Below are 14536 nucleotides of genomic sequence, written 5' to 3'. Positions count from 1 at the left end.
CTGTAACACAGAGTAGGAAGGAGGTAGCCATCTCTCATCTCATAAAGATGCTGTGAAGAAGCCTAACTTTTCATATATTTGGTTAGTTCTTGCTCAGAAAAACAAACACAGGCTTGGTATCAGCTTGCTGGAGGACTGAAAATTAGCTAAACTTTCTTCAGCTTCTAGTGCTGGTGACAGTGCAGGGCACTGGCAGAGCTCAGCATCCTGTCTTTGTGCTGCTGCCCTGCAGCTTCCTTGACATGCACTTTGCCTTTAGGTAGGCCGGGATGTGTAAAAGAAGCAAAATAATACTACTGATTTTCACATCTAAGAAAAAAGCCTGAAAATAATATCACATTTGCAATCATGAAATCCATCCCGGAGTACCTGGATAGTGCAGTTTCCAGTGTCCCAAGGGATAAAGCAATTCTTGCTAACACATTGGTAAAGGCAAGTCTCTACAGGAACCTCTTGCGGAATCTTTACTGGCATGTAATGTGTTGGAAATTTGAATTTTGCAAGTCAGTTCTACACTACTAAGCAGATTTAGGCTTCCTTCATGAGGCAATAACATCAGCAACAGCAGCTGACCTCCAGGAAAACAAAGGGCAAAGTGAAAATATTGATCAGTTGTCTCAAAAGGCATTTTTCCTAGGGTGCCTTTAGTCTGTAGCACTTCACTGCTTGCAGAGCAAGTACTTGACAGCCTCCAGCAGATTTGCTGGAGATGTTGTCCTGCAGGCAGGAAGTGGCTCTGCTGCTAAAGACATTATCCTGAAGGACTGTGATTTCCCCCAGCTTCTCCAAGGTGCTGCAACACCCCCAGAGGTCCCAGGACAGTTCTAAATAGTGTCTGGAAGCATGCAACCTGCATTTTTTTTATCAGTCAGCCTGGACGTTCCTTGAGAGATTGCTGGTCGATTCATGCATATCAGTGGTGTTGATGCACCCACCAGTTGCCTCTGTGGGGCTCATGAGGCACACATAGGTCTGTCCTCCTTCCCACCTCAGGTTTATAGCAAGGCCAAGTGGCACCTGGGCTGGGATGATTTGCTCATGGGAGGATGCTTCAGCTGCAGAATTTCCTGGAGTGCATGGCAAAACAAGGATTCACCTTCTTCTTTTAATAGTTTTCACATTCTCCAAATGAGGTTCATCAAAAGAATGAAGTGTACTGGCATCTGTATGTAAGACAGGAAGCTTCTGGTAAATTTACATGCCAACTTCACCAAGCAACAGTGTGAAATAAAGGTTTCAAGAGATCACTGGATAATTGCTCCTGCTCAAAGGAAAATTATTATTGTTATTATTACAAAAGAATCCAGTCAAGATAATTTCAAGTTCAGTGTCATTACCTGTTCTTTCTCCTAATGAAAGAAAAAAAAAAGAGCCATTTTTATAGTTACACAATTATAGACAGAAGTTATCAACACTTCTAATAGTCATTGGAAATAGTTATTTAGATGGGAAATTATCCATTCTTGTCCACCCTGGAAATATAAAGTAAAGTACTGATTTATATCACCTCTGCCGATTTTTTTACTTTTCATGGTATTTCATTAATATTCATATATTTTCTTTATTAAAAGCTCTTAAAACATCCTGAAATTATTAAATTGTTCTACAGAAAACTAATGCAGAAAGCTAATTCATGAATGAGGTAAACAATGAAGAGGAAAACAAAATAAAATCATAAGCAGAAACGACACTAGAAAATAATTTCATGAAAGATGATTATGTAAGATTTCATAATGGAGTACCTTGCCATGTGTGACTTTAGTATTACATCAAGGGTGTGTTGCATGGCAGTTGGCCAAAACTCATCGTGTTCTATTGTTCTGGGTGTGATCCTAAAATGTTATTTTTCGGGTTGCAGCTGCTGTTACAAATGCTTGCCACTGGGTTGAAAGCAGAGGGGAGCATCCAGGACTCCCCTGGCAGTGTCTGCATCCAGGTGAAAGCAATCCCCACCTCATTCCAGGAGCCAGAAGTCTGCTGCATGATTTTTCTTCCTCCTGTGCCACCATAGCTCCAAGTCAGCAGGTAGGCAGGGTGGCTGCCAAGGAGCAGCTCGTGGCCACATTGCTTCAGCCTCATTTCCTCCGTGGGAGGATCCGTGCTGTGACACGCTTCCCCAGGTCTCCTGGGTGGCACCATATGGTGGCACCTTAAATTGCAGTCTCTGTTCTTCATGTTCATTTAAGTCAAAATGCTTGAAGCAAACTGAGGCCATGTAGCAGCCCTTCTGAGTGTCATTTAAATGGCAGTACTGGGGGGACTCTGCTGTGTGCTCGTCGTGAGAATCTCTGTGGTGGATGGTGAGCTGGCTCTGTTCATTTGGAGGACAGACTGGTGATGATGGTGGCATAATCTTATCTGTGCTGGTCACACAGCAGCTTCCAGATTCCTGCCCTGACTTCTTCCTGGTGGGAAGCAGTCAATTAACTCCGAGTGAGAGCACACAAGTGGATGGACATATTCAGATGTGAATGACAAGGGACCAGATCCTGGGACTGGGCCGAAGAATTAAGTTATCAAACACAACAGATGTAGTCTTAGTTCCTTTTCCATATTTCAAATCTAAACCACCAGCTTCACTCCAGATGCCTCCTCCCATTCTAAATATTAATAAATACACTATACTCTGTTTTAAACTGCTTAGCAAGAACAATCTTTTCTCTCATTATTCTTTGTTTTGCATTTCCATTTATTTATATTTTCCCATTTTTCTTCCTGTCCTCCACATTCTCATTCAATTTTCTTATCCAAGCATTTCTTTTATCATTATTCCTCTCTTCCTTTTCTCAGGTCTCCATTGCTTCTCTGCATTTCTTACTGAAAATGTCTCTATTTTGATCTGTCTCACATCCCTTCTGACTAGTTCCCATTCAGTCCTACAGGTTCTAGTGGTTCCAGCTTTAGACAGCAACATAGATGGAGGAAGTGGAACACTTAATTGTATTGTCAAAATCCTTCAGATGGGTTGTTTCCTTTGGAGCCACTGGAGTTTGAAAGAGAGGCAGTCTTCTAGTATCTTCCAGATGTTTTGCTTCCAGTAGGAATAGAAAAATGGATTAAGAAAGTATAATTTCTGTTCTTCATTCTGTTTGCTTTTATGCATTATTATTTGGGAAAGACCAATGTCTTGATGGAGAAGAATGATAATGAAGTTATAATGTAATTTTTCATGCTCAGATTTTTTATCCTTTTATGCCTCTGTGCTTCTCTTTATGTTAACTTTCTTTCTGTGCTTCTCTTTATGTTAACTTTCTTTATATTAACTTTTCTTTTAGTCCCAGGAACAATTAGTACTGCAACATACAGAGAAGCACTGCTGTAGAAAAGGTTCTACCCATTTACATACTAAAGTCCATGGGAAAAGAGATGTTACTTTATGCTTCTGTGTAAGCCCAGCTACTGTGGAGTTTTTTGAATATAGCATTGATTAGCTTGAAAACTGTGAGCAAAAAAAACCAGACAAATTTTCTGTTGTTGCTGATATCACTGAAAAGTTATTTTCGAGGCTCAGTTCAGTCCTGCATTTTGATATTTTCATGTATGGCTTTCAGGTACATTCCAATGTATAGTTTTATTAAAAATTGAAATCTTAGGCTTTATGTCTAGAAGGCTCAGGCAAATGCTTTAAACAAACATTTGCTAAAGCCAAATTTATTGAAAACTTTGTAAAGAAACCAACTGTTTCTACTTAATGTTTTTTACACAAGCATCTTTCTTCTGCTGTGTTGTATTTCCCAGCACATTATTTTTGATAAAGCTCTATGTAACACCCTCATTTTCACGGTGCCAGAATATTTTTGAACAATTCTCATTTGTGAGCCACTTCAGATCAAATTCTTTCCTGCAGGATTTTTGTCAGCTCCATTGCTCACTGCCTGCCTTTGCTGGGTTCAGCTCTCTGCAACCAGCTATAAACCGCTTATTTACATCCTGTCTTTCAGGCCACTCTTCCAATTTTACAAATAAATGAGTTCTGATCCTCTGCCCCTCTCAGGTTTGTGTCTCTCCCGAATTAAATGCGAGATTCTGTGCTTCCTTCTATGTCCTAAAAATACAAGTGAATAGAACAGGCACAATGTGTCAGAGTTGTGTTACCAGCAGAATCAGAGATGCCTGTTCTTTGATCGTGGCTTTTTGGAGTTTCCGAGGGCGGAAAGGAGCGCTGTGCCGCAGAAGTGCCGTGGGGCGGCAGCGCAGCCCGGGGCTGGCAGCGCGGCCGCGCTTTCCCCCGCCGTCAGCACCGAGCCACTTCTGCAGCGGGCCGCTGGAGGCTGCCTCGCTCCTTGGAAAAGTCATGTTGGGCTAACACGAAGGGAACAAACTGAAAATAAACTGGTTACGCTCGAATGGGTGTGACCACTTGGTATTGCTTCCCCAGTTACGTCCGTGGTGTTTATTTCCTTTCCCTGAGCACAAGGAAGGGGATGGCTCAGTACCTGATCTGTTGCTTTTGCCTTCAGTACCCTCGCTCTCTCAGGGGAAGGAATGCCTAGTTTAGCTTTGTCCTTTAATAATTTTGATGTTTCGCTGCTTTGAATGAAGCTCATACATCTGAGTACAATCAAATCTGCACTCCTCTCTGCACCAGAGAAACACAGCAGCACTGGCTGCAAAGTTTTTTTAACCTCTGCAAAATCCTAGCCAGTGCTATGGCATACCGAAAGGGTCCTGTACCACAAAACTCCCACCCTGAGAGATGTATGATGACCATTCTATACCAAACTCTTACAATATAAAGCCATTTTGCACTAAGCCTCATTGATCCTGACAGCCCTTAGCGGATTGATTCACCCCTGCCTTCCTCTAGTTGGGGATGATATGATGCTACTGGCTTTAGCATGTGTGCATCTGGATCCATGTGCAGAAACCCTGCAAATAATTATAGAAGAGAATGCTTATGAAAGCAGATCAATCAAATTACAGAACTGAGGGCATTTTTAATTTGGCTTCCTGAGCTTTGATACTAAAATGTCCCTTTACCCCTTTGTGGAGGACTGTGGAATAAGACTTACCTCTCTAATCTCACACTTTCAGAAATTCTTTTCTTCCATGTGATTAAGGGTGTTCAAAGTTATCTTCAATTATGCAACTAAGACTGCTCTAAATGTATTCAAATAGAATGGAGAATAGACTTTTAAAAAACCAAAACTTCAGAGAGGTGAAGTAGTCTCCTCAGCCTAACAACCTTCCATCTAGGTTTTGTCTTTTCCTAAGGAATGTTGAAAAATATTTAAATGTAATAAGTTGTTAAGGAAACATGGCTAACTTTCATCTGACTGCTGAATCTCTTCTGGTAAACTGCATGAGTGGCATGAACCCTGTATTATTATTTTCTTCCTAGGTCTTAAAATTAAGTACAGCTTTGTTAGAGCTCAATTCAGTGTCACCTGGTCCTGAGCATTACAGGGCAATGGATACTGACTACACAGTTTTTTCTAAATATTATTCTCTTGGTATTAAATAGCATCTTCAGTTTTGTCCTAAAAACTCAGAATATTTTAACTGTATTATTGCTTTACATTCAGATATTAGATTTTTCTTGCTTTGCTGTCAGTCAGGCAAGTCGTGAGCAAGAGGCCAAATGTAACACTGGCCCAAAACCTCTCAGTAGTTTTGGGGAGGCTGAGCTGGGTAAACAAAATTTTGAGCTGTTTCCTGGGCTAGGAAAGAGTGGGGAAAGCTACAAAACTCTGAGGAGAACTGTGTGGAGCTGGGTTTGTGGCTTCTGAGGCCTGGATGGAGATGGGGAGCACAGACACCATGCCTGCCTGAGCAGAGCTGCAGCCCCAAGGATCTCTCTGGCAGCAGCAGCAACCACCAGGACTTCCCAGGGATCTTTCCAGGCAAAGTAAGTAGGGCCATCATAACTTTAAAAAGTAATAAAATAAAATAAAATAAAATAAAATAAAATAAAATAAAATAATAAAATAATAAAATAAATCAAGTCTGTTAGCTGTTTGATGCAAACCCCAGCTTTGCCCATAGTTTTAGCTGACCCTGCACAGAGATGATTTTTATTCCAGCTCTCTATCTTTTTGATGTGTTTACCTTGCCTGCAAAACCTAGGAGTCTTTGCTCTGGGCCAAGGTGTGCTGCAACAATATTTGCAGAAGAGTCATTCACTGTAAAGCCACAGGAGAGGGAGGAGAGGGGAATATCTCTCCAGAAAGCAGCTGGTGGAGCCTAGGAAGAATTGTCTATGTATCGACCATCTTGATGAGAACAAGATTTATCATCCTGGTTTTCAGATCACTGGTCTTCTCCAGACTCAATCAAAATCAATCAGAATTTTCCTATTGTTTCTGTAAGTTTAAAGTCAACCCCACTGTGTATTAGCTTTCAAATATATCAATATGTGCATATTTGCAGTCAAAAATACAAGCCTATAATACTTAGAAGGAAAACAGAAAAATCATTATAATATTTGAAGATTATGTATCCTTGGTTCAGAGTTTGGAAGCATGATTAAGTTCAGCTGCACTTAAACAATGAGTAAACATGAGGAAGAGTTCATGTTTGGAACTAATTTTAAATGTTCATTAATTTTACAGTCTCTGCCAAATAAGGCAGAATTTATTTACTTTTGTCTGATTAACTTCAACTGCTTTAGAGCCCCATAAACGTCATACCAAAATTATGTCTTGGATCTTTTTACTGTGTGATACTACCTCCCTTTGCTCTCTTTTAATCATCTGTCTCCTGTTGCATATGACAAGTAGTGTTCTCCCAAAATCCCTCACCAGCTAGAATCCAGTATTCTCTAGCTGATGCCATATAATGCAGTTAACAGCAAATTTTATTTTCCATTACAAACCTCAATAGTCAAAACTCAAACTATGTTTCTTGGGATGTTTCCAATTGTTTTTGCAGGTGGCCATTTTTTTTTAATCCTCAAACAAAGTTGATATGTCACGTGAGTCAACTATTTCAATGTATATATTAAGCAATTAAAACAAACTAGTAAAATTCTGCTCGCCCATGCTCCTGAAGCAAATACATTTTGCTGAGGAAGGGCACGGTGTAAGTTGGATGCAATGGGTACAGATAAGGAAAATTCACATGTTGCATTTTTATACCGTTGCCCAACAGTAATTTTCAGCAAGATTCACAGCAATTTGTTTCAGTTTCCTGTGAACTGGGTTCCTTTTTGCATTAATTTTTCAGTTTTTCAGTAGACACACAGACTGAGTATCTGGTTTCCACAAAGGCTGGAATAGACATTTTTAAGATTGCAGGGTGGCTGGACCTTTTGCTTGTTTTTTTATACTTGCCTTATATGTATTTTTCTTCTTCAGAATTTAACTCTTAAAAGATTTTAAGCCATTCTAATTGCAACATATAGTGACATTTAGATATTCAGCTCGATCAATGCTTTAAAGAATCTGAAGATCTATATTGGAAAAAAGAACTGGGTAAGCCTATTTCAGAGCCATTATGACTACACATCAATTTCCAGCACTATTATTTATCCAGAGAGAATTTTAAGAGGGAAACTCAGTGATGGTAATCATGAGTATTTGTCAGTAGTAGGCAGCCATGAAACCAAGGGATGCACAATTTTAGAATATTATTTTTACCTTTTTTTCACTTGGACAGCAGAAGACAAGGCCTGGAAAGATGGGCAGACAGAATTTGTGAGAGAATGTTTCTCAATGGCTGGAAAAGTGTTTGAGACAAGTGACCCAGCTGGCTGACCCAAAGTGGTATGAATGTTGTAGATTTCCAGAGTGGATTTTTTATAGCTCTTCTAGGAGAAGTTTAGTTGAAGGAACATATCAGAAAATAGAAGCAAATGAAATTTGAGCCAGTGTGAGTTTTCCTGTTATTTTTCCAAACTTTTTTGAACACATTACATTCAGCCAGCTAAAGAGCTCCCTCATTTGCCCTGCACATTTCTTTCCACTTTCTCCACAGCAGAGGAAAGGCTAGAGTTTGAAATATAAAATAGTAGTGCTTCAGGCAGCTGTATTTAACTGATTTTCTTTCTGTTTTGCCTTAATTGGTACTGAGTTTAGTAACTAGATTATGCACTTGGTGTACCCATAACTGAAATATTTATGTCTTATGTAGTCTGAAGCTTTTTGTTAACTGTATGTTAAAGAATGTTCAAGAGCATAAATTGAAAGAAATTGAATAAAATACTTAACAAAATTTTCTAGATTCACTTTTCCTGAACAGGAGAGAGGAATAACTTCTTCATTTCCCCCAGTACATGTAGTTTGGACTCAGCCATGCTTCTGTTTCAGGTTGCCCATGCTAGCAAAAGATGTATCACTAGGAAGACCAAAACATTTTCAGGGAACAAATGAAATGTTGGGTCAAATGAAATGTTTGACATTAAAGGTAGCATCTTGCCTTCATAAGGGTAATTCATTTTCTTGTTAATATATTAGAATTAATGTAAATCCCACAATGACACTGAAATAAGCACTTGAGCTACTTGAACTACTGGGCAGTTGAGGTATTGCAGTATTTTATATTTAAGAACTGATTGTATTTTTTTTTTAAATAAAATATTGTCCCCATGAAAATCAGAATGAGACAATGTCACCTTCTGAGGCTCACTGACACTTAGATCAGGGCTTCTTAACAGTACAGTGGGACAGATGCCAATTTTGGGCACATCTGTGTGCTCAAAATTTGGATGGAATTATTGTTGATCAAAGAAAGGGCCCAAGCATCTGCAGCCACAGTAGAAGAAATTTGAGCCATCAGAGGCTGACTAAAATCTTCCCACAGGCTGCCAGCTGCTTTCTCTGCTCTAGACTCTGATACTATTTCTTACCAGACCTCATTTCTGCAAGACTGTTACTCCTTCCACAGCTGGAAAACTGCTGTAATTGAGTGGAAGAGGAAAGATTCCTGTTAACCAGACTATCATTCAGCATTTAAGGAAGTTGCAGTCAATTGTAACCCTTTGTAGTACCAGATCACCAATATTAGAATAAGATGAATCTCAAAGGCCTCAACATGACAGTTTCTGACAATACTTCTATACAGGCCATCATTACAAGGATATAAATTCTGAAAACAGTCCTCTTTTTGCATGCACAAAGCTGCATTGTTATCTGTGGGATGTTTATATGCAAAAATCCCCCTGTGAATCTGTCAGCCTGCCCTGAAGGCTTCTTGAAAAATGTCTAGGCAGCCAGTTGATTAGGTTCTTAATGAATTTGAACATTTAATGTTGTCAAACTGAAATTTGACATAATTAAAAGCAATTTTAAAAGTGACCGTGCATGTTTTAGAAAGCCACAATCATGTAATAATACATGTAATAATTGCAACAGCCCTGTTGCAATTAAGGCCATAATGATACTAATTTGACCTGATCTAGAAGAAATGAGTACCTGGGGCAGTAAAAGCAGCATACCCAAATTGACATATTTCAGAGAGTGGGGAGGAACTCAGATCTTAATGAAAATTGATTTTTTTAGATTTTCTTTTAGTGGTTTCACATCTGTCAAATTTCTTTCAGGGGAATGCTTTTGGACTTTTGCTAGTGGGAATGAGTGTTTTGAAATTTTATGCAAGTAATGCTGGCATATCTTGATTTATATTGTTCCTTCAAGTGGAGATCCATTAGGAATAATTTAGAAAATCCATATTTTGAATAGATTTTTTAAAAAGATCTTCTGTAATGGAAAAACAGCATCAGGCTGAGATACTGAGACAGTTATACCAAGTTGTCTACATGCCAGAAGAAATTCAGATGTGATAAAATGTTTCTCTGTCTTGCTTGTTTGAGTTAACCTAGGCATTTTTACATAGCAGCTGTGCTTCATTTGTCTGGTGTGTGTACATAAAAGTGTGTGTACATAAAATGGTCCACAAACAGTATAAATCTACCTCTAACAAATTAAGTTTGAAGGTGTCATTATGTTATTAATTAAATAATGATGACTTTCCAACTTCTGTAAACAGATTTTCTGCAGACAAAAATAGAAAAAAAAAGGAAGAACAGGGTCCTATCCAGACAGAGCATAAAGTAGGAGCAAAGGCACAGGGAGAACAGGTTTCTATTACATGTCAGCCCTGCAAAACAGAAAGAATGCCAATATTAGAAACACTACAAAATATGCATCAAGAGAAACATGCACAGGAGATGCTGCACTGGCAGACAACAGCAAACAGGGCATAGAGTGCATGAAATTAGAGAACACCTCCAAGGACAAAAAGTTAACAGTGATGATATGTTTTTTACTGGGGGTCATTCTGTGACCACAGCCATCCGCTGTGCACAGTAAAGGCCTGTGATTTCATGCAGAAGCTCATCCTAAAATGAAGATTTAAATGGGAGTGAAATATAAAATAAATTCAAAATTACTTACGGACAATAATTTAAGAATAGGAACAAAAGGCATGCAAATGTGAAATCAGAACAATAAGGTCAAATGAAAGGATTCAGAGGTTTACTTGAAAAATGGGGGAGTCATTTCTCATAGTTTCATTTATAGGAGGTGAGACATAGAAGTGAGTCATGATGTCTGAGCTCATTATTTAGATTTCACAGCCACTGAAGAGAGGTAAACAATCCTACACAATTATAACCAGCAAAATAAATGGACCTAAGGACTGTCTTTGAATATATACTTATTCTGAAACAGTAGGTGAGAAGAATCATATGTAACAATGATCATGACAGATAAGAAAGGCAGGTGTTAAATGTTACTTTGTACTATGTAGAAAAACCAGCCAATATTAGAGGGACCTTCTCAACCACAAAAACAAATATCTTCAAAGAAATGCATGTCTTCAATGCATCTAGGATTAGACACAAGTTCAGCGCGAAGAAAGGTTAGTTGGAGGAATCACAGAATCATGGAATGGTTTGGGTTTAAGGAGACCTTTAAGGTCATCTAGTTCCAAACCCTTGCCATGGGCAGGGAGCCTTCCAGTAGACCAGGTTGCTCAGTCCATCCAACCTGGCCTTGAACACTTTCAAGGATGCAGCATTTACAATTTCTTTGGCTAACCTGTCCCAGTGCTTCCCCACCCTCAGTTCATTGGTGCATTTGAACCCATTAGAGTATCAGGGTATATGATGTTTTTTGCTGTCAATTTCTTTTTCATTTAAGGAGAAACAGAAAGTGAAAACAAATCCATGAGATTGGTGATACCGATCTTTTACCTCTTCTAACCGTTCCTGAAATCTCATTTTCGTTTCCTTTTCCATTGCTCCTATTAAACAAGCAAAACCCACAGTAAATTTTCAACTGCACTCCAAACTTATTTTTCTTTGGTGTGGCCAGTGCTGAAATAATACAGACACCCCCAGTGGATTTTTTAAACTAATAGTAAAAGGGAGGGGAATTTTGCCATCTCTTCCTGCTCTGACCCTGCCCAATGCTACACAGGCTGAAATGTGCACAGGAGTTTGGTATAGTTTTTAGGCATATGGAAATTCATTCTTTATTATAATTAAAAATATTACTGCAATTATCTTCCATATCCAACCCATAATGGAAAATAGATCTATGGAAGGCTGACCTAAGGTAATCTTGGTTCCCTGGACTCATGTGCACTGCTTTTAAAACAGTCTCTTTTCCATGTAGCCCCAGGCAAGAGTCTATATTTATCTCCGAATTGTTGCTTTTATTTTGCACTTTGCAGTAGAGATATTCTTGAAGTATGTTTTACAACGCGTAGGTTTCCCTCTCCAAAATAAATACATTGGATCACTGTTATTCTGGTAACTCTCCTGTTTGGAATCTAGACCTGACTCTTTGGGCTTGTACTTTGTGAAATAAAGTCTTTCCAGTCACAGAGGGCCAGTAAGCAAGAGAGCAGAATATGTCTGGCTCATGGCTTTTCAATTTAATGAAGGTATGCTACCAGCATTTTTAAACTGATGATTACACCATTAAAAAAAATCTTTACATTTACAGCCTCTGGTAGATAAGAAATATAAAAGAAATCAGAGCAAAGTTTTCTATTTACCAGTCAAACTGGGCTCAATCCTGCAAATACTAAGCTTCATCACAGCAAAGCAGACCCCATTACAGGCCTGGTCATTTTAGCAAAACCGAGTGTAAGTATGGTAAATGCACAGTTGCAGGGAAGAAGAGAGGATTAACTCAGTCCCCTTCACTGTGTAATTTACAAATTGGGTTGGAGGGAGCTTTTCATGTGTCATATGGTCTAATTTGCAACATGATTAATTTCTTCAACACCTTCAAGGGGTCCTGTTTGTTCTACATGTGTGGTTTGGCACAAGGTAACATTCTTTAAGGAGCTCCTGGCATTTGGTGTTCTCACCTGAAAGGAGTTGTGTGCAACTGGAGAGCTCCCATCTAGTTATGAAATAGTGTTCACTTTTTGATCCACAGAAGAGCCAGCTGTCCTTTTAAACAGGGAACATCCTGCCTTTTGTAAGAGAAAATTCAGAAACTAGTACAGAATGGACTCAAGCATCATCTTGGATGATGAGCTGTGGGAATATCTGATATTTCGTGGCATGTCCAGACAAAGCTTTGAGTCCAGATTTTTAAACCACTTCCTAGAAGCAAAGAAATGCGCAAGACTTGGAACTACTCTTAATGTATTAGAAATGGTGTTAGTGTTAGAAGATTGTTACTCCTGTATATTTTGTACTTTGGGGCAGTGACCTTGAAGGCTTGAAATGAGGTTTCATTCATTAAAGTGGAAATACATGTAAGTATTATGAAATACTTAAAATAATTCATGCTTGTATAAAATGGAAAGTAGTGTGAAGAATCAGGAAAACTATTTTATCTTTGTTTATAGAGTAGATACTGGAGTACTGTGTACTGTTCTGAAACTCTTTTGTAGAAAGTGAAAACACAAAGTATCTCAAAATGGTTATAATAAAGAAATAAATTTAAAGACTACAACCTTTTTATATACACAAAATAAGCTTTTCATACATAAAATATCATCCTTGATACTTTCACCCCCAGAAATCTCACAGAGAAAAACATAACGAGAGCAATGACCAGAAAATTTGAGCCACTAGAAAAATATCACATAGACTTAATAGTGGTGATAACGATACCCAAAATTACCAAGAGAAGGAGGGACCTCTCTGTCTTTAAAATGAAATTGTCTGAAGTGATTCCAGAGCTGAGCACAAGTTGTTAAACTCCATATATTAATTGCTGGATGCTATTCCCCAGGTGACATTATGCAGGAAATTAGGCTGGTGGTGTAATAATTTTAATAATCTATGAATCAACAAGATTTTATCAGCCTAACGCTGCTATTCCTGTGTACCTCCTTGCAGATTTCAATACCATTATTAATATTTATCAAAGTGACGGGAACAAATTACAAAATATTTTCTATTCTTTAGCATTATGTATTGTCTGTTGTAAGAGAGAAGGCAAAGTGATCGCTGCATTTCATGTTCTGAGGAAGCGTTCTACTTGTTGCACTTGTGAGTGTTGATGAATCATAGTTTGTTAGAGTGGCCTCTGTAAGTCTGTTTGAAAGTATTAATGAGATTTCTGTGGTTGCAACTGACTCTTTAGTGACAGGATAAAAATAAGCTCCACAACTGTCAAGATTTATAGTTGTATGTGAAAATATATTTGGGGAGAATGGAGGGCACCAGAAAATAAGATCAAGTAGTTACTTTAAACTGAGAACAAAAATATATCCTGACCAGTTTATTTCTGACTCTGATATCTCACATAAACCTTTAATAAGCTTCACTGTGTATTTTGGCATTTGGATTTATTATAAGGAAGTTACAGCTTAATTTTAAGACATCTATAATAAATGTTTTTAAGGAAACGTTGAAAGAAAGTAACATCAAATCATATTACAGAAAGGAATTCCAAGAAGAAAAAATTATTAATTTGCTGATAATTAATTTGTTGTATTTACTAGGACAAATGTTACAGGTTACATTTGGGGTTACCAGCCTGTGGGTGGAGTTCTAGAAAAATGTTTTTTAAAGCAGATGACATAATAGCTATGATGTAAAGTGAGCTCTCATTCTGTTCTCAGAGAAAAAAAAAGGTCCAAAGTAGCTTTGGCTGCACAGAGAATTACACTAGTGAAAAAATAATCTGTTCTTAGGTTTTCTCTGGTTGCCAATTTATGAAGCTGGACAATGCAATATTGCTTTAAAAGAAAAATCTAGAATTCATTCAACTCTTTTCACAGACTGTTAACCTCAAATGCATCTTATCAAATGCACTGGTTTAATAATTTACTTAATTTTAATCATTATGGTGCTTTGCTGTTTGGAATATAATTTTAATTTATTTTTCATCCAATTTGCCTTTATAATTAATGATTTGATACATAGCTCTCCCTTGAAAATCACATGACAAAATATATTTGATTCTTTGTCAATCAATGTCTACTGTTTTTCATACAACATGAACAGAAGCAGCTTATTCAGTGAACAGTTTTGGCATTCTCCATATGCAGCAGTATAATTCTCAGTGCAATCAGACTTTCTCTGATGCTGGTTTTGTATCGGCTGAAAGAGATTCACTTCACACAGTAGGTATTATTCCATTATACATATCAGTAAATTTCAATGTTTTATGAGGTGTTGACCTTC

This window comes from Lonchura striata, chromosome 2 (assembly GCF_046129695.1).
Source record: "Lonchura striata isolate bLonStr1 chromosome 2, bLonStr1.mat, whole genome shotgun sequence".
Taxonomy (NCBI): domain Eukaryota; kingdom Metazoa; phylum Chordata; class Aves; order Passeriformes; family Estrildidae; genus Lonchura; species Lonchura striata.
This window is presented reverse-complemented; position numbering follows the sequence as displayed.